The 27180-nt window shown below is 41.9% G+C and overlaps 1 protein-coding gene across 1 annotated transcript in view; it reads left to right on the top strand.

The window, feature by feature from the left end:
- The first annotated feature begins 212 nt into the window (after positions 1-212).
- Positions 213-27180, top strand: part of Tet2 (tet methylcytosine dioxygenase 2) — an 83935-nt gene continuing 56967 nt past the window's right edge. The window contains exons 1-2 of the mRNA XM_038311230.1: positions 213-327; positions 26254-26398. The gene's annotated coding sequence lies outside the window, so the exon portion shown is untranslated. The remainder of the gene's footprint in view (positions 328-26253; positions 26399-27180) is intronic.

Genomic DNA, 27180 nt, shown 5'->3' with positions numbered 1-27180 from the left:
TCCCGCGTCCCCGCGAACGAGCGAGCGCACAGCCGGGACCCCGCCGCGCCCGCCCCCGCGAACGAGCGAGCGAGCGAGGAGCGAGCGCACAGCCCGCGCCCGCGCCGCTCGCATGCCAGTCACGTCCGCCCCCTCGGCGGCTGCCCGAGAGCCGGCCCCGGCGAGCCGGGAGAACAGACGTCAAACTGCCTTATGAATATTGATGCGGAGGCGAGGCTGCTTTCGTAGAGGAGCAGAAGGAAGCAAGATGGCTGCCCTGTAGGATTTGTTAGAAAGGAGACCCGGCTGCGACGGCGGCGGACTGCGAGGCTGAGGGACCAGAACCAGGTCAGAGCGCTGCTGGCCGCGCCTGTCTCTCTCTCGCTCTCTTTCTCTCCTCGCTCTTTTCGGCAGCGGAACTGTCCCTTTCCAACCTTCCTCGCTTTCTCTCGGCCTTGCGGGGACTGTCATGTCACCCACAAATACCAAGAGGGAAGAGGGAAGCCTCACAAATTACTGGAGCTTCTTCAACATGGCTGACAAATATAGTTTTAATTTAGCACCCCCTCCCTCCTGCAACCTGCACTTCTGGGGTCCCTTCTTCCTACTAATGTGTGCCCCCCTCCTTACCCAGAAAACTTACCTTTGAACCTCCCACCAGCCGCTGGCCTTTGAGTCTCAGGAAAGTATTTTCTTGGGGCTGCCTTTTTGAAAGAGCTCATCTTTGGGGATCACCACTTTTCTTTTTGATCCTCGTCCCCTTTGACCTTAGTATAAGTCAGTCGAGTTCCTCGTTTACCCTCAGACACCCCGGAAAGAACACTGACCCGGTGTTTTTGACTCTTTTCTCTCCGGTAGTGTTTGTTTGGGTCCTGTTCTGGGTTTGTGTCTCCGGTTTCCAGCACGTTTGTCCCCCCGTGGAAGACTACACTAGACAAATGCCACAGTGAGTGGATTCAGGATCCACTACGTGGAGTTATTTTTTTTCTTTTTCTTTTCCTTTCTTTTTTCCTCCCTCCTGAGTCCGCGCGTTTTGTTAGTGGCGCTGAGTGAGAGAGGAAAGAATAGTTTCTCCGCGCCTCCAAAGAAGACCAGAACCCACTTTTCTCAAGGTTCACAAGCCCTGCGTGGGCTGTACCTCCCAGTTTAGGAAATGTGTGTAAGAGAATCTGTGCAAATCTGTGTGTTGGCTTTGTGCTGCCCCCGAATCAGCTTCGTTCTGTTCCCCGGTAAGTGACAGGCACACACAAAGGCAGGCGCAGGCCGAGGGAGGGGGCGGGAGAAGCGTTCCGAGTTGGAGAAGGCAAGGTCAGGGGCGCCCAAAGAATTGAAACCCAATCCCGGCAGGGATCTCTAACCGTCCCATCCCAGATTTTCTTAACTCTGGCCCTCGCTCTTTTCTCTTGGTCTTTCACCACCTCCCCTCCCCACACGCCTCACTCACATCCTGATTCTCTCCACCAGTACTGCTTGCTTACGGTTAGAAAGCTAATGGGGTTTCTATGGAGAGTTTTCTGCTATGGCCAGACCCAAGTGTGGCCTGGGCAGACTCCTGGGAAGGTCGAGTTAAAAAGACGTGCTACTCGCGGGTTAATGCCTTCATGATAGACTTTTGAGTGCTTTGAGAGATTTTTTTTTTCTTTCTCCCGTTTAATGATTTGGAATTGAAATCGGTTGATTTGGGGTTTTGTTTTGTTTTTTCCCCAAGTTGTTTGCTTAAAATTTAGGGAAATGTTTTGGTTGGTGTTTGCCTATCAGGGGGAGCAGAATACTTCCGTGGACTTACAAAACAATCACAAGTCACACACAGTACTTTTGCTCTAATTAAGGATTATAATGACAAAATTCATACACATAAATACTCATAAGAATAAGATTGTATGTTAGGGAAAGTTGGGATTCACGGGGAAAATATATTGGTTTGATTTAAGTCTGTGGGTATTGTTGCCTGGCTAATGAAATCATTGCATTTGCATTTTAATGGTAAGTTGAAATACTGAAGGGGAGATAAATTCATCTGTTTCTCTGTGTGTTTCATAATGCATTTTGAATACAGTACAAATTACATTTTTAAAATATTAATTTTTAAAAATGTTATTAGGCAGTAGAGTGTTTCTAAAGGATGAGGGTTAAACTTAAGATGGGGGGGATAGATTTAACTGCAGGGGAGAGGGAAAGTCACTTCACTGCACCAATCAAATCTCCAAACCTGCTCACCCTGAGTAATTCACTTCACAAGTCTTTCTGTTTTGGTTTTCAGTAACATGGCTAAGCTTGCTTTAAGCTTGCTCCTAGGGGCTCATCCACATGACCAGAAGGAAGAGACATTACTCATCCCCGAACAGAAACACTTCATTGGTTCTGATTTGCCCTAAAGTAATAAAGAAAACACAGGGCTTTTTTTTGTCTCATGGTTGGTTGAGAAAACTATGGTGAATTAGTTATGCCAGCAATCTAGGATTCCGAAAGAGTAATTTGCTTGACTAGTAGACTAGTGTGTTGTAACTTCTTTGGGGGCAAGTTTTCAGATTTGTGATCTTTTGTGTCCTCAAACTACTTAAGAGTATTTGCCATCCTAATAAATAAAAAATATTTAAGTTGGCTTATTTTTTTATGTTGTCATAGAGGCCTACTCTTTCCTGTCATGAAATTTAGCATCTTGTCATTTTGTGCATCTTGGTTTCATGCTGAAAAGAGCTGCTTAATTATTGTTATTTTAAAAGTGAAAATTGGTATATTATTGAACACTGTATAAAAATAACACTTTCTCGAGCCAGGCGGTGGTGGCGCACGCCTTTAATCCCAGCACTCGGGAGGCAGAGGCAGGCGGATCTCTGAGTTCGAGGCCAGCCTGGTCTACAAGAGCTAGATTCAGGACAGGCTCTAGAAACTACAGGGAAACCCCGTCTCAAAAAAAACAAACAAAAAAATAACACTTTCTCATTTCTTAGAGAAACTATTCAAGCAAATACAGGATGAAGAGTCTCCAATAACCTTTCATATATTATGTGTGGTACCACCTAGGTATTCTAAAAAGTCTTAAGAGCCAATTGTCTTAGTTGATTTTACTTTAGAATAAAAATATTAAACAATACAAGATTGGTAGATTTTACAAAATGCATTGTTTTGTCTATTTGTATATTGAACTAACGAATAACTTGGAATGAGACTTCGCTGTGTTTAAATTCACTTCTTTGTCAAATAGTTTTAAGGCTTTCAATAGATTTATTGTTGTTTCAGTCTGTGCCAGGAACCGGGGGAGGGTATGGTTTCCAGGTGGCAACATATGGCCCTGCATACTGGCATCACCATCACTTCCAGAGCAAGTGTGCACACCTGCTTTGGGCTTCTTATGATGACTTCCACGTCCTGATTGGCTGCTGTATGTGTGTTTCATTTTGGCTTCACTTGTTGAAGCTAGAAATTGCCTATCAATTACTCTGAGCTCCACCCAGGCCCCACTGTAAGCCAAGTGCCTCTATTTTCTTGTTTGCCAGCTTCATTTGGAAACCCTTCTCATGAATCATAGACACATCTCAAAGAAAGTCTATTTTCCATCATTACCTAAGCAAATTAGTCAACTTTTATGAAATCATCAAATAAAGTGTCTTAGAAAATGTTTGAGCTGAGTATGGTGTGTCAAGTCTGTAATCTTAGCACTTGGCAGGCCGAAGCAGGAAGATTGCTAAAAATTTTGAACCAGTTTAGGCTATAGAATGAAACATCTCAAAAAAATGAGGTGATAATATTTGATATGAAATGTCAGTATTTTAGGATATCTGGTGTTTTATATTAGATCTGATATCTATGCTATAATTGATTCTAACTTTTCAATTTTAGCAGTTGCTGTTTTGGGGGTATGAGTGTTTGCATGCATGTATGCATGTGCCCTGTGTGCAGGCTTGGTGCCTTTGGGCACCAGAAGAGGATATCAAATTCCCTGCTTCTGGGGTGAGGTAGTTGTGAGCTGCTGTGTGGGTGCTGTTTGCAACCCAGATCTTCTGCCAAGAACAGTGAGTGTTCTTAACTACTGAGCCATCTCTCCTTCCCCAAATTTCATAATCTTATATAGCTTATTGCTAGAAGACACGATATAATTGTTTTCTTGAATGGGATAGTATTGATTCATTAAAAACATACTTTTTCGAGGATTATGCCACCATTGACTAGTAATTCCTAGGGGCAGCAACAGTACCAAACTCAGCAGCAGGAAATGTCTCCTGAGCCAACTTTACAGTTGGAGCGGTCGTTGTGGGAGAGTCCAGTTGCCAAGCAGAGCTGGTGGTTATCCTGGAAACTGTGCTAAAGAACACAACCACAGTGTCTGTTGCCAAACACACAGTATTTCCATGGGTCTAGTGCTCTGGTTTCTATTACACTTTACTGCCAAAACCCAGTGAATACGGTGACATTATTGAATGAGGCTGTGCAGTACATCTGTTGGCGTATGTAGGGCGCTAGCAGGAGAGGAAGTACAATCAGAGCATGTGTATCACTATGACCACAAGCAGGAAGAAATGTGTGCACTGTACACTTGCTCATTCCCAACCATATTCTGACTATAGAATGGGCATTGCAGAAAATTCCACGCTTAAGACAAGAAAAACAAATTGAATTTGAATTGTCCTTTCCAATGTCGTGAATTCTCACTTCTGACTTTCTCCTATTTCCTGTAAAAGGTATTTAAGGGGTTGGAAAGATAGCTCAGCAGTTGAGAACTCTGCTCAATCATGAGGACTGGAGTTTGAATCCTAGCCCCCCATGTTGGGTGGCTTACAAACGCCTTTAACTACAGACCCAAGGGTTCCAACACCCTACTTCAACCTCTGCAGACACTTGGACACACACATATAAAAATAAGTAAATCTTAAGCTGGACATGGTGGTGTACACCTTTATTTTGTTTATTTTTTTATATGTATTTGTCTACATATATTGCACTATGTCCCTGCAGTGCCAGAAGGGGGGCAGAAGAGGGCATCGGCGAATCCCTTGGAACTGGAGTTACAGAAGGTCCTTAATCCACTAAGTGAATGCTAGGAACTGTGCCCAGGTCCTGGAAGAGCAGTGCTCTTAGCTTCTGGACCATCTCTTAGGCTCTGGTTTGAGACAGGTCTTGCTATGGAGCCTTGAATGGCCTGGTGATTACTGTGTAACCCCAGGCTGGCCCAGACTTGCTGCAGTACTCTTGACTCTATCTCTGATTGCTGAGGTTACAAGGTGCCGTATCATGCCTAAAAACCTAGAACTCGGCGCTTTGTGCTCACTAAAGTTTGTTGTTCAAAACTGATGTGAAATCACACGTTAAGCAGTCTGAGAATTAAAATTAGAGATAAATAAACTGTGCTGAAGCATTTTTGAGGGATAATTTAGGGCATAAATTTGTTGTACCAAAAATATTGCAAATGTTTCTTTTAAATTAGATTTCTTTCTGTCTGTTGAGAACTTGCTGATTTCTGTATGTTTTTATTCACTAGTAGAAGCTAGTAAAAACATTTTTTAGAAACTAGAACATGTGTCACCTGTAGTCAAAGCATAATAGGAAAATAATGTAAGAGGCCTTGGTGATGGGCATGGTGGTTGCTAGTGATGCTATTGTTCCTCAGTGTCATTTCTACAGGAAATGGTATTGGCTCCTCCCAAAGGCACCCATCTTCAACGTGGGATTTAGTGGCCTTTATTACATTTATACTGGAATTACATATTTTAATTGAAACTTTTATTCAAACAGTTGTAGAATTAATCTATGTGGTTATATGAAATAATGCAGACAGAGCCTGTGCCCACCCCCTGGTCTCCTCTAGTGGTAACATTTTGCACAACTTTTGTATAGGAAGCCAGTATTGATTCAGCTCTTGCTTGTGTTGTGGGGTGTGTGTGTGTGTGTGTCTTGAGGGTCAAACTCAGGGTCTCAAACAAGCAAAGTAACCATTTTCCCACTGAAAGAGTGTGGTTTGCTTGATTGGGCTTTGTTGTGGTTTCCAGATCAAGCCATGGGCCATACCCCAACCTGGCATCAAACTCATGGCGATCCCCCTGCCTTAGCCTATGCAGTGTTGTGATTGCAGGCATAATCTGTCAATCCAAGTCTCTCTCTCTCTCTCTCTCTCTCTCTCTCTCTCTCTCTCTCTCTCTCTCTCTCTCTCTCTCTCTCTCTCTCTCTCTCTCTTTGAGACAGGGTCCTACTAAGTAGTCCAGGATGGTTTAGAACTTGGCTCTCTTTTACTTCAGCCTTCTGTGTGCTTTGGTTACAGGTGTGCACTGCAATGCATGGCCTCCTGTCTGCCTGTCTGCCTGTCTTACTTGATTTTCTCCAGTTTGGTTTTCCTCATTCATCCCTGTGCATACATTATTCTATGCCATTTTATCAGATAATCCTGAGTCCAGAGAAGCTAGGCAAGCTGCTGCACTGCGCATGTGTTGTACCGCTATAGTTTAGCAAAAATATATCCAGTTATACAGCCTTTTGTAGTTAGTTGAGGAGATGGAACCTAAGAAATAGAGAAAGGCCTGTCTGTAAACATGGCCATCCGTGTTTAAACAGATGGATGCTGAATGTATAGTGAGATGCCAAATGAAATTTCTATATTGAATATTTTAGTAACAAATTACTCGACAGTTTTTGTGTCTCATCTACCTGAAAACAGAAGGACATTAGAGACCCTAGTCAGTTTCTAAAGATTGATTTTTTTTTTCAAGACAGGATCTTACCATGTAGACCACGCTGGCTTCAGACTCAGAGAGATTCACCTGCCTCTGCCTCTCAGGTGCTAGGGTACAATCAAGGCATTACCACCACACCCAGCTCCTGGTTTCTCTTAGGACTTTGAGAATCAGTTTACTGACAGTAGATTTTTATAGTTCAATCATTGTAGTTTTTAGCTATTCGCCACTTTTTAGTTCTCCATTTTTACTTTGATGAACTTCCAAAAATTTATTCTTCTCCCATGCAAAGTAGGAATGTTTTTGATTTGTTGTTTTTTTTTTATCTTACTGTGTAGCCCAGGTTGACCTAAAACTTGATGTAGCCCAAGATGGCCTTGGCATACCTCTCTCTTCCCCCACCTTGAGACAGTGTCTACTTATGCTAGCCTTGAAATAAAAGTTCCTGCCTCAGCTGCCCAAGTGCTAGGATCATATGCCCTATTTCACCTTGAACTCTGACTGTCAGAGTGACTACATCTGTTGTTGATTTTTCAAAAAGGCAAATTTTATGTGTATGCGTGTTTTGCCTGCATGTATGTCTGAGGACCATGTGTGTCTGAAGTCTGTGGAGGTCAGAAGAGGACATCAGATTTCCTGGAACTAGGGTACCAGACAACTGGGAGGCACCATGCGGGTGCTGTGTACTGAATCTAGGTCCTCTACAAGAGAAACAAGGGTTCTTAACTGACGAGCCATTTCTTCAGTCCCTGTTGTTGATATTTTAAACTTACTTTTATAAATCATTTCTGTGAAAAACAAAACCTACGCAAAGGAAAACAATGTGCCCTTATTTTTGCTGATGTGCTAGTCTCTCCAGAGAACGCTGCTGTGAGCAAGCACAGGTGGCGGCATCCCAGGCAGTGTGTGGGATTGAGCTACTGGGACTGTCCTGGGTACCATAGTTTGTTCTGTGAGTACCTCAGCCACGGGAATTGTCATTGTCATGGCTTCATGAGCATTGCTAAAATATGCTTTATCAAATCACTTGCTTTCATTACAAAATACTACACTTTGAGGGAAACTATCCACAGAACTGTCAAATGTGTGTTTTTTTAATTTTAGTATTTTTCTCCTGAAATTTGTGTTTTGTCTTAAAAAACAAAACAAAACAAAAAACCAGTAGCTTAACTAGTGATAATGGAAACCAGGGGGTGTGGAATGATATCTGAGTTACTCTTCTCTCTTTCTTCCCTGTCTGTAATTAGAAGGCCATCCGTTAGAACAAAACTTTAGTCCTCTGAGGTAGACAGTGATACCAGCCACAGCTGGGTTCTGTCTTCAGCACACTGGCCTGCTCTGGCCCATTACCACCACAGATGCTCTCTGTCCTCAGCACACTGGCTCACTCCTGCCCGTTTGCTTTTCATCCGTCTGTCCTTTCTACATGTCTCCAGTGTTGCACAAAGTCCCTGAAGTTTCAGAATCTTCTTATTGGCTGGAGCATGACCTCAGTTCCTTGTGCCTTTCATGGCTTTTTGCATTAAAAAGGCTCCCTTTTCACTAACCTGTAACTAGTACAAGATGTTGGCCTTTTGTTTTCTTTATTTTATACGTTAGAATGAGAAACCATTTCTGCAAATAAAGTGGTCAGTCAACTGTCAGGTTCATGCAAGAATCTTCAGTGAATGTTAAGTCACTTACATTCCTATTTTAAAATTGATGAAAGGAGGGCTGGAGAGATGGCTCAGAAGTTAAGAGCACTGACTGCTCTTCCAGAGGACCTAGGTTCAATTCTCAGTACCCACAAGACAGCTTACAAATGTCTGTAACTCCAAGATCTGATACCCTCACACATACATGCGGCAAAACACCAGTGCAGATAAAATAAAAATAATAAACTATTAAAAACATGCACATGACTCATTTATTAAAAAAATCATGAAAGGAAAAATACCATGAGTAAATACCTTTCAGATATGAAGGAAGAAAACATCCCCCAACTTAAAAAACACTTAATACATAATTTTTTCTTTTAGTAAAAGCTTAGACAGGTATATATCCTAGGGAAAATAAATCTGCTTGTCTTTTAAGTTTATTTTCTAAAGATTTTTTTTATTATTTTATGTGTCTGCATCTGTGCACCATAAGTGTGCTTGGTGCCCGAGGAGACAGTAAGCCTCCATGTGGTTGCTGGGAATCAAACCCAGGTCTTTGACAGCAACAAGAAGGGCCCTTAACCACTGAGACAACTTCCAGCCCAGATTATGCTTGTCACCTAAATGGTTAGTTTTGTCTTGTGACATTACATGGTGTTTAGGTTCACATTCAAGGAAGACTATTTAATTTAGAAATCTCTAATTCATGGGGAAACACTTGCAAAAAACAAAGCCAGTAAACATTTCTGTGTATGGCTCCCATTATCAATGACGTGACTGGTGATGCCCTTATCAATCAGTGGTGGTGGCTTGGGTTTGATTACTACTGAAAATTGATCCTTAGCTTTGGGAACTAAACTTTCTGCAGCTTAAAGTCATCTCTTTCTCTTTTTAAACCATTCTTTTTTCAAGTGAAAATAATATGTGCAGTAGATTTTTTTTCCCATATAAAATTTCAGATCATCCTACCAAGGGCATATATTTCTAGTGTTAAGATATATAGGATATATCATTTTTAAAAATTAAGATTTGGGCTAGAGAAATGGCTCAGTCATTAAAGGTTAGGCTCACAACCAAAATTAAAATTTAAGATTTGTTTTAATTTTATTTTTTAAGTGTTTAGCCTGCATGAATGTATGTGCACCATGTGCAAGCCTGGTGCCAAAAGAGGGTGTCAGAGCCGCTAGAACTTGAGTTACAGATGATCGTGAGGGGACCTGTGGATGCGGGGTTGAACCCCAATCCTCTGGAAGAGCAGTTAGCGCTCTTCACCGCTGAGCCGTCTCTCCAGCTCCAGTATATTTCATTTGGAAGTGATTTAAACATACAGGAAAGACTAAAGATAAACTAAATCCTTGTTAGAGAGATTCCTTGTCATCCACATGCATGTTTTTAGGGCTGGCAAAGTTTCTGTGCACAACTGAAACATCCAAGTGGTCTTTCCCACAGGACCCTGACACTTCCACGTGCAGCCTGGCTGCCAGGCGCTCTGGGTAGCTCTATTTGCAAACACTCTGGCAACCCTGGGAGGGAGGACCCTTTGTGTGTCTGGAGCCAGGTACCCACCCCCTTAATTAATAGTCACAAATCCCCTGTCTGGTTCTGACCTGGTCATGACCCCTAGATCAAGGTGTTTCCCTGAGGACTGCCCAATGCAAAGTCTACTTAAGCAAAGCCAGGACCATTTTTTTGTCTTTTTTTTTTTGTCTCTGGTCGCTTGCCGGAGCGGATCGTGCCAGCCTTTTCGTTTGTTTGTTTTGTAGACAATGTCTTGGTTTTTGTCGTTTACAGTTCCCAGTGCATGAAGTTTAATCCACTCTTACAAATGAAAATCAACAATGATAAAAAAAAATAAGTTTCTGAGAGGAAAGGGAAAACATAATCAGAATATAGTGTATGGAAAAAAATATTTTCAGTTTTAAGAAAAGTTAAGAAAAGAAAAAAAAATTCATTTAGAAAAAGTTTATATTCAATTTGAGATCTTGAGAAGTGAATCCGTGATCTAACTCCTCAAAGTAGGAACTATGGCCAGAGAAAGTTGATATTTCCCACCCGGCACCCGGATCTGAAATCCACCCTTATGACTACCACATCCCAGCATCCTCCTCGCCCAGGGGTTAACACAACAGAAATTAAGCTTTCACTGGGTAACTTAGTTCCCCCTTTCCCTAGCTGATTTCTGCGGATTTACATTTGTACTATCCATAAACATTGTGCTCTTTAATTAAATGTCTGCTCTTGTGTGTGTTTGATTGTGTTATAGTTGTAGGCAGGCTGGTCCTGCTATGTAAATCAGGAGCAAGTTGCCAGTTGTGTTTATATTTTATCCATCCCTGGTTTCCCTGCTGTCACAGCCTCTGAAAGTAGAAGTTGTGTTACCAGCTTAGATGCAGCAGGTAGAAAATGAGCTGGTTTGAATGACTGCTTGCTTTCTGAGACACGGTTTCACAATGTAGCTCAGGTTGTCCTAGAACTCACTACGTGGAACACACACACCACACACACACACACACACACACACACACACACACACACACACGTGTGCAAAGACCTGTGGTGTTAAGAGTAATGCCCGGATCCAGACAGCTTTGGGTTCTTCTCACTCCATCCCGCGTGGTCAAACACACATGGATTTAATGTTTATAGACTGTTCCAGAATTCTGAAGACTAGCATTAATGATGGGGATACGGCCACACCTCACAAACTATTTATTTAACAGTCTCCTGGAATATTGGTACAGAATAAGAAAGCCCTGCACGTGTAGTGAACTTGGCTGAAGAGAAATGAGGTGGATGCCTGAAGGAGCCCCACCCCTTTGCTCGTTTTAGAATAGATTTACCCCCTGAAAGGAAATCTTTGGAGAAATTTGAAAAATAGTGGCAACTTTTAACTCTGGCAAGAATTTTTGCATGCCAATGCTGGAGGGAAGGTAGTCCTAATGCCAGTTAACTCTTTTAACAGTAAGTTGGCAAAGTTATCTCTTGTCTGCAGTAGTGGAAGGAAACTGCCTGCCTTGGAGGTTTGAAACTACATTTGCAAAGTATTTCTCACCCATTCTTTCTGCTTGCTGTTCGACACACGCAGTTCCTAGCGTATGCATGGATATTTCCCAGAAGTACTGGATGCATTTGTACAGAGAAGCCTTGCTTAACAGTGGGTTGAATACAATGAGAAAACCCCCTCTTATCGGACACATTACGCTGGCCTCAAACTTGTGGCAGTTCCCCTGCCTCACCTTCCCTCATGCTGGAATGACAGGCATGGGCCACCGTGCCAGCCTAAATCATCTGGTACATTCATGACAGGAGAGAGTAAAGTGAGAGATAATTTTGCATGCAGTTTAATAACGAAGTGCTTGTGTGTATTCAGCTGGATGCCAGCAAGTGCTGAACACAGGAAAGCGTTTAGCCGGGTGAGAGGCAAACATGCAGAAATAACGACACTAATAGTTTTCATTGAATAATAAACACAGTCACACGCTATGAAAACTCAAGATTGACTGTAAACTGATTCCTGCTTGTAAAAAATTGTCAAAGACTCTTCTTCCTTTCTTTGCACTTTTAATAGTTCTTCTAAACTAAAGGTTTAATTCCGTGGGTTTGTTTGGGATTTGCTTTTTGTTGCTTTTGTTGTGACTGTTTTGTAGGTGTAGGGCTAGCACTTTACCTCTGAGCCCCATCGTATGTTCTAAATACAGTTTCATAGTTCATGTGCAAGTGTGTACATTCAGTGTCTTTCCAAGCACCTATATAATTGCCTCTTGGACTTTAACCACCTCCATCCAATTTTAAATCATTTACTAGATTCAGAAAAACGTAGTTCGTATAATATACAGCACTGTGCATTGTGATCAGATAGAGAAGGCTTTAGAAACACTAAGCTGTTTGTCGCATTGATCTGAGAAAGGAGAAGAACGTAAGGGAAAGTCTGTTCCCTGAAGTTGCTTCAGAGGCAATATTTATTTCGAATGCAGGCCATGTTAACCGTTTTCTATTCTGGTGATTTCTATTTTCTCAGATTCCATATTTAAGTTATCTCATGCCATAGGAAAAATCTCAAGTCCTAGCTTCCCTTGTCCCCAGGTATGTATGCCTTTGCCAGGCTGCTTCATCCTTTTTTAGACCTGCTTCACCATCTGCAGAATGGGAACAGCTTAATATTCTAATAATGATGCTAAGAGGAGCTGATGGGATAGCAAATGAACTGGCCCACACTTTACTTTGTAAAGTTTCAGTGGCTGAATGGATGTTGTTTTACTCTTCCAGTGTGTGTGAAGCAATTATCTGTATCTTGAAGAAAATGACCTTCCTCTTTGCTTCTGTGGAGTGGGCAAGAATCTGTGTTTTGAATCCTCGCTTAATTACTGGATAGCAATTGAGATTCATAGACTAGGCAACCGCGGACTTTCCTGGCCTGTTTTCCAATCATTACCTAGAAGGGTGATTCCTCTATTGCCTGAGTGGTCCTTAGAACTGAACTTGACATAACGTTCTCAGCATCCAAGCTGACAAAGAATGCACAGTGTGGCACACAGTGGCGTCTGAAGAGATGAAGAACCCTTTCCACCCTAGAACTGTTACAATCAGATACACTAGCTCCTGCTGTTACGTTTGTGAGTGTCCTCTACTATTCTTATTGGTTACATGGAAATAAGCTTGTCTTTAGAAATAGTAAATGATAGCATGCATGGTGTGAAAACCAGTATCACTAGGGAGTGTGTGGGGTGGGTGGCAACTCACACCTGTTCTCCCAGCACTTGGTAAATACAGCCAGGAAGATTTACAAGGAAGTCAAGGTCATTTGATGGGGGATTTGAGGCCAGCCTCTGTCCTTCGGGTGCTAAGATTAAGGGTATGTACCACCACACCAAGCATCTGGGTTTGTTATTGTTGCTGTTTGTTATGTGGGCCAGGCTACCTTAAAACTTGCTAGATATTGGAGGGTGACTTTGAACCTCCGATACTCTTGATTTCAAGTGTAGAAGTACGTTTTTGCCAGATGGAGAGGCAGAGGCAGGGGGCTCTCTGTGAATTCGAGGTCATCCCGGTCTACAGAGCAAGTTCCAGGACAGTCAGAACTAAGCAGAAAAAGCCATTCTGAAAAAAAAGTATGACTTTTATTCTTCTTCCTTACCACAGAATATTTAATCTTTAAAATTAAACAATGTTATATTGACCTCCCTGACCCCGCCCCAGTATGTAAGATGTGAAACACAGTATTTCTCTTATCCGTTTATGTTCTTCCCTTCCTTCTACCATAAAACAATTTCTATATTTGTTTATGTAATGTGTAAGGGAAAGTATGTCACCAGCCCCCAATTTTCTGTTTTCTAAGCTATTTTTCCTTATTGTAAACTCATAACTTCTGTATTTTCAGGGCAGAGGATATAGCTCATACACCTGCAAGCGTAAGCAAGACTTGCTTCAGTTTGACCCAAGAAACACAAAAGGAAAACTGATATTGTAATGTGCGTTTATAGCTAGTTTTCTTGTGTTTTGTTTCTCATTATGATCTGAAAATAGTACATCACTTAGTGCCATGGTTGTGATGTCCAGAACTCAGCACATGGTGTGGTAAATGTGCACAGCAGGAAAGAGCAATCCTGACACAGAATTCGGCTTTCTTCGGGTGTAATGTGTTAAGCTCAATTTAAGTAAATTTTGTTTTTTTTATATTCTTTAAATTCCTTAAACTTCTCAAATTTTTCTATTAACGTTCATTTCTTTTCTGGGAAATTCTAATTGCCTTTTTTTGTTCTTTTTGAAATAATTGTCTCTATTCATGAGTATGTGTCTGTGTGGGGGTCTATGCATTGGAGTGCTGACACTCATGGGGGTCAGAGGCTGTGGAGCTTTTCATAGGTCTCATCTTCTCTTGTAAGACACACAGTTTCTGTTCAGCATTGTCCTCCTTGGCCTCGCTCACAGCTCACTCTCGGATTCACTTTTTCACACTAGTCTACACCTCTAAGCATTGTGGGAGTTCAAGAGATCCTGGGAGTACATAGCCTGTTGATAGTGCTTTGCATTTCCCTGCACGGTTAATTGGCAGATGTTTTTAATATCATTTGGAGTAAGTTAAAAAAAATTTTTTTTTTGGAGACAGAGTCTTACTGTGTAGTGCAGGCTGCTCTCAAATTCGAGATCCTCCTGCCTCAGACTGCCAAGTAGGGACTGCAGACATGCACTACCACACCTGGAAGTTTGGAACTATTTTCACTGCAAATTTAGGAGACATGGCTAGACTACTAACCATCTGGTATTGCTTATGCAATCTCTGATGTCAACATTTTAAACATCCAACTGCATCTTACGAAAGTTAACTCTTTAACTTCAGAATCTCATTACAACGTATTTAGTTATAACTTAAGATATTCTTTACTCTGTGACCATGTACAGTCTTTGTCTTGTTGTTTTTCCAGGCAGGGTCTCACTGTGTAGTTTACAGAGATTTGCCTTCCTGTGCCTCTCCACAAATGTTGGGATTACCCCGGCTCTATATAATCTTAAAACAGGAACTTTCACTCATTTCAAGAAATGTTTCTTCTGTTATCACTTTCTTTACCTATTTTTCTTATCTTCCTGTAATTTCTACTAGTTGTGCATTAACACCCCACCCCCACCCCAGAACTGAATCTTCCTGTTTGTTAAAGTCTTCACACTGTACACTGATTTCAAAAGTATCCATGCAGCTCATGCAAGTGAGGTTGGGTTTGCAGATAGATGAGGTACAACACAATTTCCCAGCAGGGACTGGAGCAAAGGAAGCATTTATATCTAAAGTACTCTTCACAATGGCAATTGTATTCTTTTAAGATGTCTTTAGGATGTTACAATATTCCATCATATGCTTAAAAGGTCTTAGTAATGGCTTCAAAATATACATCTGATTCACAACATCACACGTTTGAGTTTTACATAAGCAGAGGGAAAGTCAGGTCTCTTGCAAAATAAACACCGCTGAGATCACCAGTTGATTCCTGTCTTCCAAGGCTGTGTCTGCTAATTTTGGGGCTAGGAGAGATGGCAGTCTCTGGTATCTCTTGGCATCCACTCATAGACAAGATATGTATCTTTTAGCTAGCTTGTCCTTGTCATTAGCAAGCAGTCATTACTGGATGTGGTGGTGTACACCTTTAATCCCAGCACTTGGGAGGTGGAGGCAGGTATATCTCTGCAATTTTAGGCCAGCCTGGTACACATAGTGAGTTGCAGGATAGCCAGAAATACATAGTGTGACCCCTGTCTCCAGTGAGGCAGTCATTGAGTCACTGAATCTAATGACTGTTAAGAGCACATTTGCTTTTCCATAGGACCCGGCTTCAGTTCCCAGAACCGACATGGCACATGGCAGCTTACAAGCATCTATAACGCCAGTTCCAGTGGGTCAGATGTATTTTTCTGGCCTCCAAGGGTACTAGGCACACATGTAGTTCATAGACATAGATGCAGATAAAACATTCATACATATTAAATAAAATAAAGAAATCTAAAAATCCTTTTACTTTGTTTTAGATATTTTCTTCTTATTTATTATTACTTTATCTCACGTGTATGAGTATTTTCCTGCATGTATATAGGTGCAACACATGTCTGCCTTGGGCTAGCAGAGGCCAGAAGAGAGATTGGATCTTTTAGAAATGGACTTACAGACAGTTGTAAGTAGTCATATAAGTGCTTGGAATTAAACCCAGGAATGAGAGCCAGTGCTCATAATTGCTGAAACATCTCTTAAAGTGCCACAGAATAATTTTTGTTTGATTTTTTTTCTACATAGTCCTGTCTGTCCTGGAACTCACTGTGTAGACCAGGCTATGTTCAAACACACAGAGATCCACCTGCTTCTGCCTCCCAAGTAGTGAGACTAAAGGTGTGTGGCATTTTTTTAACATCATTCAAACTACATTTTTTTTTGCCATGTGTGATAATGCCAGTACTACAAAGGCAGAGGCAGGTAGATCTCTGTGAGTTCCAGGCCAGCCTGGTCTATACAGAGAATTCTAGTCAGCCAGGGCAACATCGTGAGACATATAGTTTTAGGAAGAGGAAGAGAAAAATAATTTTTAAAAAGATAAAATAATTTAAAATCAGTAAAAATAACTAACTTTATATATCACTATGATTATTTATAGTTACAAAGTTGGGGACAGGTTGGTGTTTTGGGTTTTTTAGTTTTTAAAAATGACTAAGACTGCCTGTTTGCAGTCTGTCGTGTAGGAAATGGAGAAGTCACTACTCCACCCCAATGACAAGTAAAACACTGAATAAGATGAAAACCAGCAGTTCTTGGTTCTGTGGAAAGGAGATCAGAGGAAACCATAGCCCCAGTGCTCAGGAGAGTCAGGCAGATACAGAGAAGTGTAGCTTGTCTGGGCAATCCACAGGAAGAACTCTCTGGAACTATTGTCAGAATGGGCAGTTATTGACTTGCTGGAGACTTAGTGTTGCTAAGGAATGCAGACTCTTAGATCATCCAGTTGGTGGGAGACCCCCTTCGTGCCTCCTGTGCCACCAGCTCTCTTGGCTCCTCCAAGTGGATAGTGTTGTACATCACTATGGGAGGGGTAAGGGGTCATTTCGAAATATGCCAGAGAATTTCACTATACTTTCAAGGCCTAACTTCCAGAAACTATTTAACAAAGCCTAAATTTCTGGATTTCTCTTTCTTTTTGAGGCTAGGCATCACTGTGTAGTCCTGGACTGGACTTGAACTCACAAAGATGTAGCCTTTCCACCCTGCCCAGTGCTGGGATTAAAGGTGTCACCACCTCAGAAATTTCTGTAATTTTATCAGATTCTAACGTAACCTTAACCTGGAGAAAAGAGCTGCCCAACTGCAGATCACTCAATACAACCAATCCCAACCAGCAGAGGAGGTAACTATGCACAACATTGGCGCGGTTCATAGTGCAAGGTACAGGCCCACAAAAGGACCGAGGAGGGCAGAGGAGGGCAGAGCGTTGCGCTCCTGTTGCAGCAGACATTTCTGAAAAGTCCTGTTGAGAGCAGTTTTTTTTTTACTGAGAATATTTGTGTGTGTGTGTGTGAGAGAGAGAGAGAGAGAGAGAGAGAGAGAGAGAGAGAGAGAGAGAGAGAGAGAGAGATTCAACACAAAATACAGGGTATACAAAAAAACTTGAAGAAGCCAGTATTCAAAACAGAATCAAATACAGTACTGATGTGGGGATGAAGACTTTTATGACGTTTGTGTTTAATTATTGTGTATGAGTGTGTGGGCACATGCACTGGAGGTCATGTGACAGCCTCTGTGAGTCAGTTCCCCTTTCACCACAAGTCTAGGGGTAAACCCTGGTGTCAGTTTTAATGGGAAGTGCCTTGTACCAGCTGAATCATCTCACTGGCCCCCAGAATTTTTTCTAATGTTGATTAATATGACAATGGATATGCGCAAATGGTGGACAGATGTAAGAACACCGGGTGGGTATTGTCAACATACAGATAGACATTTTCAGGGAGAACAAGAGTCCTGTCAGAGGGCAAGCATGCTGCAACAGGAGCGATGAAAAATGCCTTCCATGGCTTCATTAGGAAGCTGGACATATCTGATCTTAAAGATATGAGAATGGAAAATTCAAAAACTAAAACAGAAAAAGAAAAAGGATGGGGGATAGCAAGTGGGAACAGACCATGGGAGAGCTGCAGAACAGCTCCAAAGCTCATATTGGAAACTGGGAATCCAAGAAAGTAAAATGTAGTAGTACCTGGGAAGTCTCAAATTAATGTCAAACACATGATTATGGATGCAGGCGGCTCCCAGACACCAAGAGGGGTAACGTCCCTCCCTTAACCTCACTAGACCCCCATCCCCAACTGTGGCTAAAGCAAGTAGCCTAATGGCCTTCTTAATTGAATCATAGTATTGTTCATGATGAATAATTAACCCTTGTCTTTTATTAAAAGCAGGGACAGTAAGGGTCTACCAAAGACGGTGGACTTTCTTCAGTTACCTTCTTCAGTGCCCCAGTACAATGGCTACAAAGCAAATTAGCATAGCTGCTAATTGCACAGTTCGTAGTCAAGATGAAAACACCCTGTTTGGCCTTTACTTTCCTCCTTGCCTCATTCCTCCTCTTCATTTGAAAGTGAGTTCTTGTAATAGAAAGTTATCTGTCAACAGCTGTGACTCTTGGGTGATTTACACCACCTCTGACCTGCATTCCCTATAACACATGACTTCATCCATGGCAGTGAGACGAGGTGACTTGTGCACCCTGACCTGGCACACACTAGTGCCTCAAGTAACTTCATCGGCGCATGTTGCTAGAAGATTGACCTCCCGCTGCAAGGCTGTCTGCAGTGAGGTCTGAAAAGCAGGAGTCTTCCTGGTGAGAATAAGCCAGTTTTCTGGACTCTCACCTATGAGTAAGAAGAGTTTTCTTCCATTTGCTTTCTTATTTTTGTTGTTTAGATTTGTGTCTTTCATTGACATTGAACTAATATAAATTCTCCTGCCTCAGCTTCTTAAGTGTTGGTATTAAAGGCCAGCCCATGCCCAGCTTCTCAGCAACACTTTCTTAAGATGGTCTCAGCACTTGATCTTAGCCAAAGGCCCAGAAGCCACATGAATCTTTAGCCTTTGTGCCTACATTTTTGTTATTTGCATTTAGGAGGAACTATATGTGTGCCTATCAGTCTTTATGAGGTTCACAAATGCTCCATTTGATCAAATTAATATTCTTCTAGAGGATTTTCCCCTCCTGAGAATGTCCTGGTGGATCTGACTTTGCCCTGGGATGAAGTTGACTGTAGTTGTTGAGCACCCCCACTTTTCTGCCCTGCTCTGCCCTTCACTGTAGCATGGTTGCAGAAACAGCTCTTACGATGGTTTCTACACCACACAAGTTACAGGTGACTTGAACTTTTTTAACAAAGGACAATCAATGACCAGAAATTCTTCATCTCTTCAGTTTTCGATATCTGACTTGAAAGATTTGGCAAATAAAAATTGATTTTGAACATTTAAAAATTATTATTGGGGAATATGTGTATATCATGGTATGTGTAAAGAGCTCAGAGGACAGTTCTGTGCAATCTGCTTTCTCCTTCCACCTCTACACGGGTTCCAGGGATCTGACACCATTTTCCTGACCTCCACAGGCACATATGCGGAACACATACCATCCACATAAAATAAATCCACTTCTTTTTCAGTTCACAGTGCAGTTCTGTGAGACCATATCCTATGATCTGCATTACACTCCAATTTTTTTGTTTCTTTCATTTGTGATACTGTTTCTTAAATGTTTTTAACAATTTAATTTGTATGTAAGTAATAGTTATACCACCTTTTTATAGCACAATAATAATTACTTTCATTAAAATAGGTCATAAGTTTATTATATAAACATTTGAATTTCCCATCCAGTTATGATTATCAAACCATAAGTATGACATGAGCTTAAGTTCTTGACTTTTTTGTTTTATTTTGCTTGTTTTTCAGACAAGGTCTCACTATGTTTCCAGAGTGTGCTCAAATTTGTAATTATGTGTTGAGATTATGGGTATGGACCATTATGACAGGCTAAGTTTATTCTTCTATGTACTATGTGCCACCTTTACTTAGAGGGAAATACATTGAAATTCATTCAAGTTGACCACAACGTGAAAATTTAGCCTTACGCTTCCATTTTCATTGAAGCGTGACAATATAACCTTCTGTATAGTTTTGAAAGTACTTTTAACATTTGTTATATTTAAATATGTGGTTATTCTTCTAAGATTTCCTCCTCTTCATCTCGCTCTGTAGCTATCACTGAAATGAAAAGCGGCATATTCCTCCCCCGGCAAATGTTAGATTCAAAGAGACTTAACGACCGTAGGTCTTTTTTTATCCCTTAAGATCCATGTGAAGATGCAGGTCCCGTGCGCAGCAGGTGCATGAGACCGGCTGTGCACTCGTCATTGAAGTGCTTCCAAGGGGGCTGCCAGTGCTCTGCCTCAGCCACTGTGTCTCCGTCCTTGCCACTTCTGAGCCTCTCTGCTGCCTTGCAACTAAAATAGCGAATGGCTTATCCATGGGTTGTAGAGGGCCACTGGGACCGTCCTCCATCTTTTGACCCATGCTTTGGCATGCCAGATGTTAAACATTTTGCTTATCACTGGTGTCTGGCAAGAGAGACATTGTTTATTTAAGTTCATGAGTGCTTTACCACCACCCCCCCCCCCATTTTCTTTTCTTCTTTGAGACAGAATCTTGTATATAGCCCGCCCATGCTGGCCTAAAACCCCCGAGCCTTCAGTGCTTTTTATAAAATCTTGTGTTAGTTGTGGTGGCATACACCTTTAGTCCCAGGACTTTGGATACAGGCATAGATGAATCTGTGTGACTTTGAAGCCAGTCTGGTATATATAGTAAGTTCCAGGCCAGCCAGGGCTATGTAATGACACTCTGTCTAAATAATGATGATGATGATGATGATGATAGTAGTAATATATGTTAATCAAAGTTTTGCACACACAAATGGTTAATCTTGAATTTCTACGTCCTGTTCCTTCTGCCTCTACCTCCTAAGTTCTGGGCTGACAGGTGTGAACTACCATGGCAGGACTGTGAAAAAGTTATTCTTATTTCACCTTAAATGAAATTTCTAGTTTGCAAAATGCATAAATTTGTTTTCGCAACACAGATAAATATAACTCTGGAGTTTTCTTGTGTGATTTGGTGTCTTTATTTCATTAGCTTTTCTGGTAGAAATGAGGTTTGATGACATCTACCTGGCTGTGATCTGAACTGTAGGGACGCAGAAGGAGGGTCAAGGGTTTGGAACCAGGATGGGCTACAGAACGTCTGAAGGCAACCTGGGACACAGCTGGAGCCTGTCTCAGAACAACCAGAAAGAACTGATAAGACCCGCTTGTTTGAAATTCAACAATGTTGTTTCTTGAAGTGATACTATTTATTTTCTTTTAATTTTTGTTTTTAATTATGTGCAGCACAGGGATGTGTAATATGCATGTACAGGTGCTCAGGGAGCCCACAGGCACTGGATTCACCAGAGGTAGAGTGACAGGGGGTTGACAGCCACCTGACCTATGTGCTAGGAACTGAATGAGCTTGTTTTGCAGGAGCAGCATGTGGTCTGAATTACAAAGCCACCTCTCCAGCCATGGAATGCTATTTTAATATCATGTGTGCCATGCTAGTCATGCACGTCACATCCAGCATGCATGCCACACCCGACAGGCACGCCATATTCGACACGTGTTCGCCATGTGTGTCATATTTGACACACGTGTAGTATCTGACACATGTGTCATTTCCAACATGTGTTTGTCCCATTTGAGATGCGTGAGGTATCTGACCTGTGTGTCGCCTTCGACACATGTATCACGTGTGTGGACTCAACATGCGCACCATATCCGACATGCTTGCCTCGTCTGGCACGCATGCCATTTTCGACACGTGCCTACTATGCCCGAGGCATGATATTTTTCTGACACACGTGTCAATTTTGACACATACGACAATTTCCGACACATGTGCTGAATCTGTGCGCATGTTGCTTTCGGCACATGTCAGATCTGGCACGTGTGTCAGGGTGGCACACGTGTCAAATTCGACACGAGTGTCGGAAATGCCATGGGTCTCAGACTTGGTGCGTGTTGGGAATGGTGCATGTCAGATTCGACATGTGTGTTCGAGGTGTGTCCATTGCGCATGTTGCGTTCCGCATGTGTGTTGCGCCTGGCACACATGTCTTGTCCGACATGTGTGCTATATCTGACACGCATGTTTATCTGCATACGTGTCAAGTCTGGCAGGTTATTCAACATGTGTGCCAATTTGCTGCATATTTGTCATGTGTGTTGTGTTTAGCATGTGTGTCATGTCTGTTGCATGTCATGTTTGGTGTGTGTTTGGCATGTGTGTCATGTTTGTCATGTGTGTCATCTGAGATAACGATCTTGTGCTGCCATACCTGGCTTTCTGCTGTATTTTTGCTCTTGTTTTTCTAATATGGGTGTCCCATCTTTGCTTTTAAACATGCCCACTGTAGCTCTTTCCTCGCTGCCTTCTTCTGTTCCTGTCAAGCATGTAAATCGATATCTATAATCTGCTCATCGTGTGGAATTTATGTGTAGCTCTTATATTCTGCTTGGTTCGTGGATAATCTCGTGGCATGGTGCAAGCACTACAGTCAAGAGTCCAGGTTTGTTTGGGGTTTCTGGTCTCTAAAGCCTTGTGTAGAAACAGCTGATGTGGAGTGTATTTGTTTTCATTTTGCTGGAGTTTGTCCTGCGGATTCCTGCAGAATTCTTCCTTCAGAGTCACACTTTGTATAAGTTGGGAGGGACAAGAGCAGGGCCATGATGTCATCTCTAATTTTCTTCTCATAGCTTTCTTTAAAGCAATTGTTTTCAGTATAATACTTTTTAAAACATGAATAAGGAAAGGGCCATTGCTGCCAAGTTGCTGAGGTTCTGAAATAATCTTTTCCTTTGAGGACTGTAGAGCTGAGGTCATTCCCTAGCTCTGGGCGTGTGTGTAAGGGGAGATCCATTTGTGCACACACCCTGCTGAGGTCAGTAACCTGCTGTGCAGTGCAATCTACTCTGACCCCATTTAGTGCCTGGAGGACCACAGGCAAAGACAGCATTTCCACAAGAAGGAAGCAGCTATTGCCAGGAGGTTACAAAGACCAGGCATTGAGGGTACTAGGGGCACAGAAGGGAAAAGAAGGGCCAGACCCAATATGATAAACATGGAGCATTTGGTGACATTTGGTCAATGAAAGATCCAACTATTGAAAAAGAATGACTTTTGAGCTACAGATATGGTGGATCATGACAGGGATCCCAGAACTCAGGAGGCTAAGGCAGGGGGATCAGGGCAAGCATGATCTACATAGTAAATTCTGGTCCAGCCTGGGATATAGAATGAGAGATGCCTTTAAAAAAAGAAAAGAAACAAAAAAACCCAAAGAATGGAAAGAAAGGAAGGAAAGAAAGAGAGGGGGGGGAGAGAGAAAAGAAACAAAAACCAAAGAAAGGAACGAAAAAGAGAGAGAGAGAGAGAGAGAGAGAGAGAGAGAGAGAGAGAGAGAGAGAGAGAGAGAGAGGGAGAAAGGAAGAAAAAGAAAGCCTTTTCACAGTATACATAGCTTGTATGTATGTATGTGCATGTTGTGGTTTGAGTGACTGGCTTTTAGAGATTTCTTTTTCTTCTGTTAGAGGACTGCTTTGACTAGGGGTGTGACTTAGTGAATGAAATGCTTACTGCACAAGTGTGAGAATTCCAAAATCTATATAAAAGCATGTCTGGAAACTACCTGGAATCCCAGCATCAGAGGCAAGCTGGTCAGTTAGACTAGCTAGAGAAGACCTCCTGGCTCAGTGAGACACCCCCACCTGCTTCACTAAACGGAGAGCAATGTGTAAACACACACACACGCATTCATGCACGTATGTACATGCACACACAGAAACATGCATGAACATATGCACGTACACACATGCAAACACATGCATGCCTGCACATACGTACACACACATGCACATATGTGCAAGCACACATGCACACACACATGAACGTACGTATGTGCACACACAAACACATACTTCCCATACATAGAAAAGAAAAGAAAGGGAAAAAAAGGAAGTGCTCTTCTATGATTTAAACAGGGAATTGTTGGCTTTTATTGATATGAGCTGTCTGTGCATTGAGCCTTCTCTGAGCCCACTGAGACTCTGAAACCTGGTGGGTTGAGTCCAGACTCTGGGGCTCTGCCATTTACATACAGAAGACACTATGTTGAACACTAAAAGAATCCAAATGTCTTTAATAGATAATAGCTTTTTTACTTATCATTTTAAGTTTTACCTTCTAGAAAATATAGCAGAAAATCTATTTTAAAACATTGAATAACTAATAAGGATAAAATTAGAGTAAATTTTGATTTAAGGGGAAAATACATCTAGGAGCTACATAATTTCAGAAAGATTATGCTTTTATAGTGTCTATATCATTCCATTGCATTTGCTAGTGGTAGAGTTTTTGCTAAGAGGTTGTTTGGGGCCTAAGAAACTGGAACCTTATGGTTCTCTTTGACAGTTTGCCAGTTGGGATTCCAGATAACCCGCTGTAGCAACACAATTGTCGTCCTCTAGGAGTCCCGAACCTACGCCAGGCAGTGGAGGGAAGTCTCTCTGAGCACACTCATGCCCACCTGAGAGTGGAGGATATCACAGTCCCATGCTGTAGACAAAGTATTCCATCGTGGAGGCTAACAGCTGAGATGAAGCCTGGTGGGATACTATTTAGTATTGTTTTACTAATTTAAATTTTAAACAGAAAACAGGAAGGCAGAAACCCCTTTGCCTTCTTTAGTGTTCTGTCTACGCGGCTGAACCCAACTGAAGGACCCTCAAGTATGTGTGCCAGGCAGTGGCCACAACCTTCTTGTAAAGCAGTAGTTCCTCATGAGAGATGGAGGGAGGATGGGGTGGAAGTAGAGAGAGGAGGGAAGGGGAGATAATCCCTAAATTTCATCTTTCTTTATTTGAAATGCCTAGATTTCCTCAAGTGCTTTAAGGTGAAGAATTTATGTATCATCTCAGCGTTCCTTCCAGGAATGAAACATTTATCAAACCCAGCGCTTTGTGACTGTAACTGCACCGTTCTTTTTCCTCTGCATATCTAGACTGTCACTGAATTTCGTGTTTATTTCCTTATCGTATCTTCCCGGCTGGTCATTTCCTCTGCCACTCAATTCTCTCAGACTCGGTCACTTCATGTGTAACTAAAGAACTAAATATCTTACCTATGGTGATTTATAGCACCTAAACCTTCTACCACTTACTGCTCACGGAGATAAATATAAATAAAAGGACATACAACAAAAAGTGTTGCTACGGTCGTAGAAAAGTGGGAACCACCCAGACATGCTTTTGACTCTAAAAGGTGGCAACCGGTGGCAAGATAGTTTAGTTCTTCCTGCTTAAAGAACAACAAAAGATGGTTGAACAATCTTGCTCAAAGCAGTGACACTGTCTATTGACCCAAGAGTTCCTAAGTGCCCAGTGACCCCACTGTCACCCCTGAAACATGGCGTCAGCAGCTGGTGCTACTCTGGGCACTGTCTGGGGTGTTCTAGGGCCATTTCCAGTGTTTAGGATAATGGTACCTTAGCTGTTTTCCTGGAACTCTTAAATTCTCTTATGCATTTTTCTTTCATTGTTCCAGTGCTCTGTTCGGGTAACCTCCACCCCTGCCAGTTTCATGTAGTCTTGCTCCTCCTCTTCCCCCACCCCCTCCATTTTCACTCAGTTAACTCCACCCTACCCTTAGGACTCTAAGTTTTCTGTGTTCTGTAGCACTCAAGACTTTTACTGTATCTTTGACTGGCGGATTAGGTTATGTTTTCAAAGCATTTTTCTTCTCAGGTAACACTTTTTAAAATGCATATCAGGAAATGAAAGTTCCAGAACATAGAGAGTGCCTGTTGTAATACCTTCCCCTTTCCTCAGCACCCAGCGTGAGCTTCTTTCACACAGTGTATACAGAATAAATACAACGAGTTAAGTTAGTGCTTCATCTCAATAAGTGCTGGGGCTTTGATGGATGATCCCCGAGGCTGGCTTCCATAGAATTACCTGGGGACAACGTTCTTCCATAATCCAGTAGGTCAGACTCTCAGGTGGAGGGCTCAGCCTTACACTGAGATGCTGTTCTTACAGATGAAGTAATGTAAGTAAGTGGTTAGGAAAGCTAACTGATCATTTCAAGGATTGAGGACCAGATGCTTGGGAGTTTCAGTTTTGTTGGGATATTTAAAAGTATCACTGCTTTGGTAAAAAATCTTTTAATCCTAATTTTTTTAACAGTCAGCAATGTAATTGAGACAACAGCCCAAGGCCCCTGAGACCTTTTTAAAAAGCACATCACACCTTAGTAATAGGCATAGATGACTTGATACTATTGACAAACTAAGAATAAATGAATTTGTCTTCTCTAGGCTGGTAAACGTTCAGCAGCTTACCCTCCCAAGACTCTCCATGTCCCTTGTTCCTGTTCTGCTGCGGTGCTTGGAAGCAGGAGATGGGCTCACACACGGTCAACAGGACATGATCCAGGAGGAGCAGTGAGGGACAGAGCTGCTGGTAAGGCATGGGGCACAGTGGATGCTTGACTCGCATGCCAAGCAACTCCAGGTCGCACTGTGAATTACGACTACTAACTGCATAAGACACACGGATTAGATTTTAAAATCAATATCTAACATTGTATGATTTTTATGCCACCTGTGTTTTTCTGGATTGTTGTTATTTTTAATAACCAGATTCTTAATGTCTGATTCTTACTAAAAAAGAAATAGCCTTCTCATATAACTAAGCATAGAGAAATACTTATTATATTATTATGATGATTTTTGACACAGTATCCCTCTCCTCTTTTTGTTGCTCACTTGTGGCTACATTCCTGTCTTGTGAAGACTAAGTCAGTGATATTTGCATTTGGTTATCGGTCTGTCAAGTGAACACTCCCAGGAGGAAGCAGGTAGCTTTAGCAGTTGGCATCTGAGCACAAGCAAAGGACTAAGGTGTGTTCAGCAGATCAGAGAGGGCACTCGTACAGCTTTGAAAGTACAAAAACACAGGCCGTGGGTGGAGGAAACCCCAAATAATTCCTTGTGTCTTTAAAGTTGATCTTAATAAAGTCCAGTTTGCTTTTAATGCACCAAACTCTTAGTAAGTTTTCCCAAACTAAAGGTTCTTAAAAGAAAAAGTAAAATTTTGTTACATTTATTTACTCAAAAGGAGACATTCTGTATTGTGTGTGAATGAGTGTGTGTGTGTGTGTGTGAGTGTATGAGTGTATGTGTGCATGTGTGTGTGTTAATGTGTGTGTAGGTCAGAGGACAACTTGAAGTTGTGGGTTCTGT

This window comes from Arvicola amphibius, chromosome 14 (assembly GCF_903992535.2).
Source record: "Arvicola amphibius chromosome 14, mArvAmp1.2, whole genome shotgun sequence".
In the NCBI taxonomy this organism is placed as follows: Eukaryota; Metazoa; Chordata; class Mammalia; order Rodentia; family Cricetidae; genus Arvicola; species Arvicola amphibius.
Note: the sequence above shows the minus strand (reverse complement) of the source record. Positions and strands in the feature narration are given on the sequence as shown.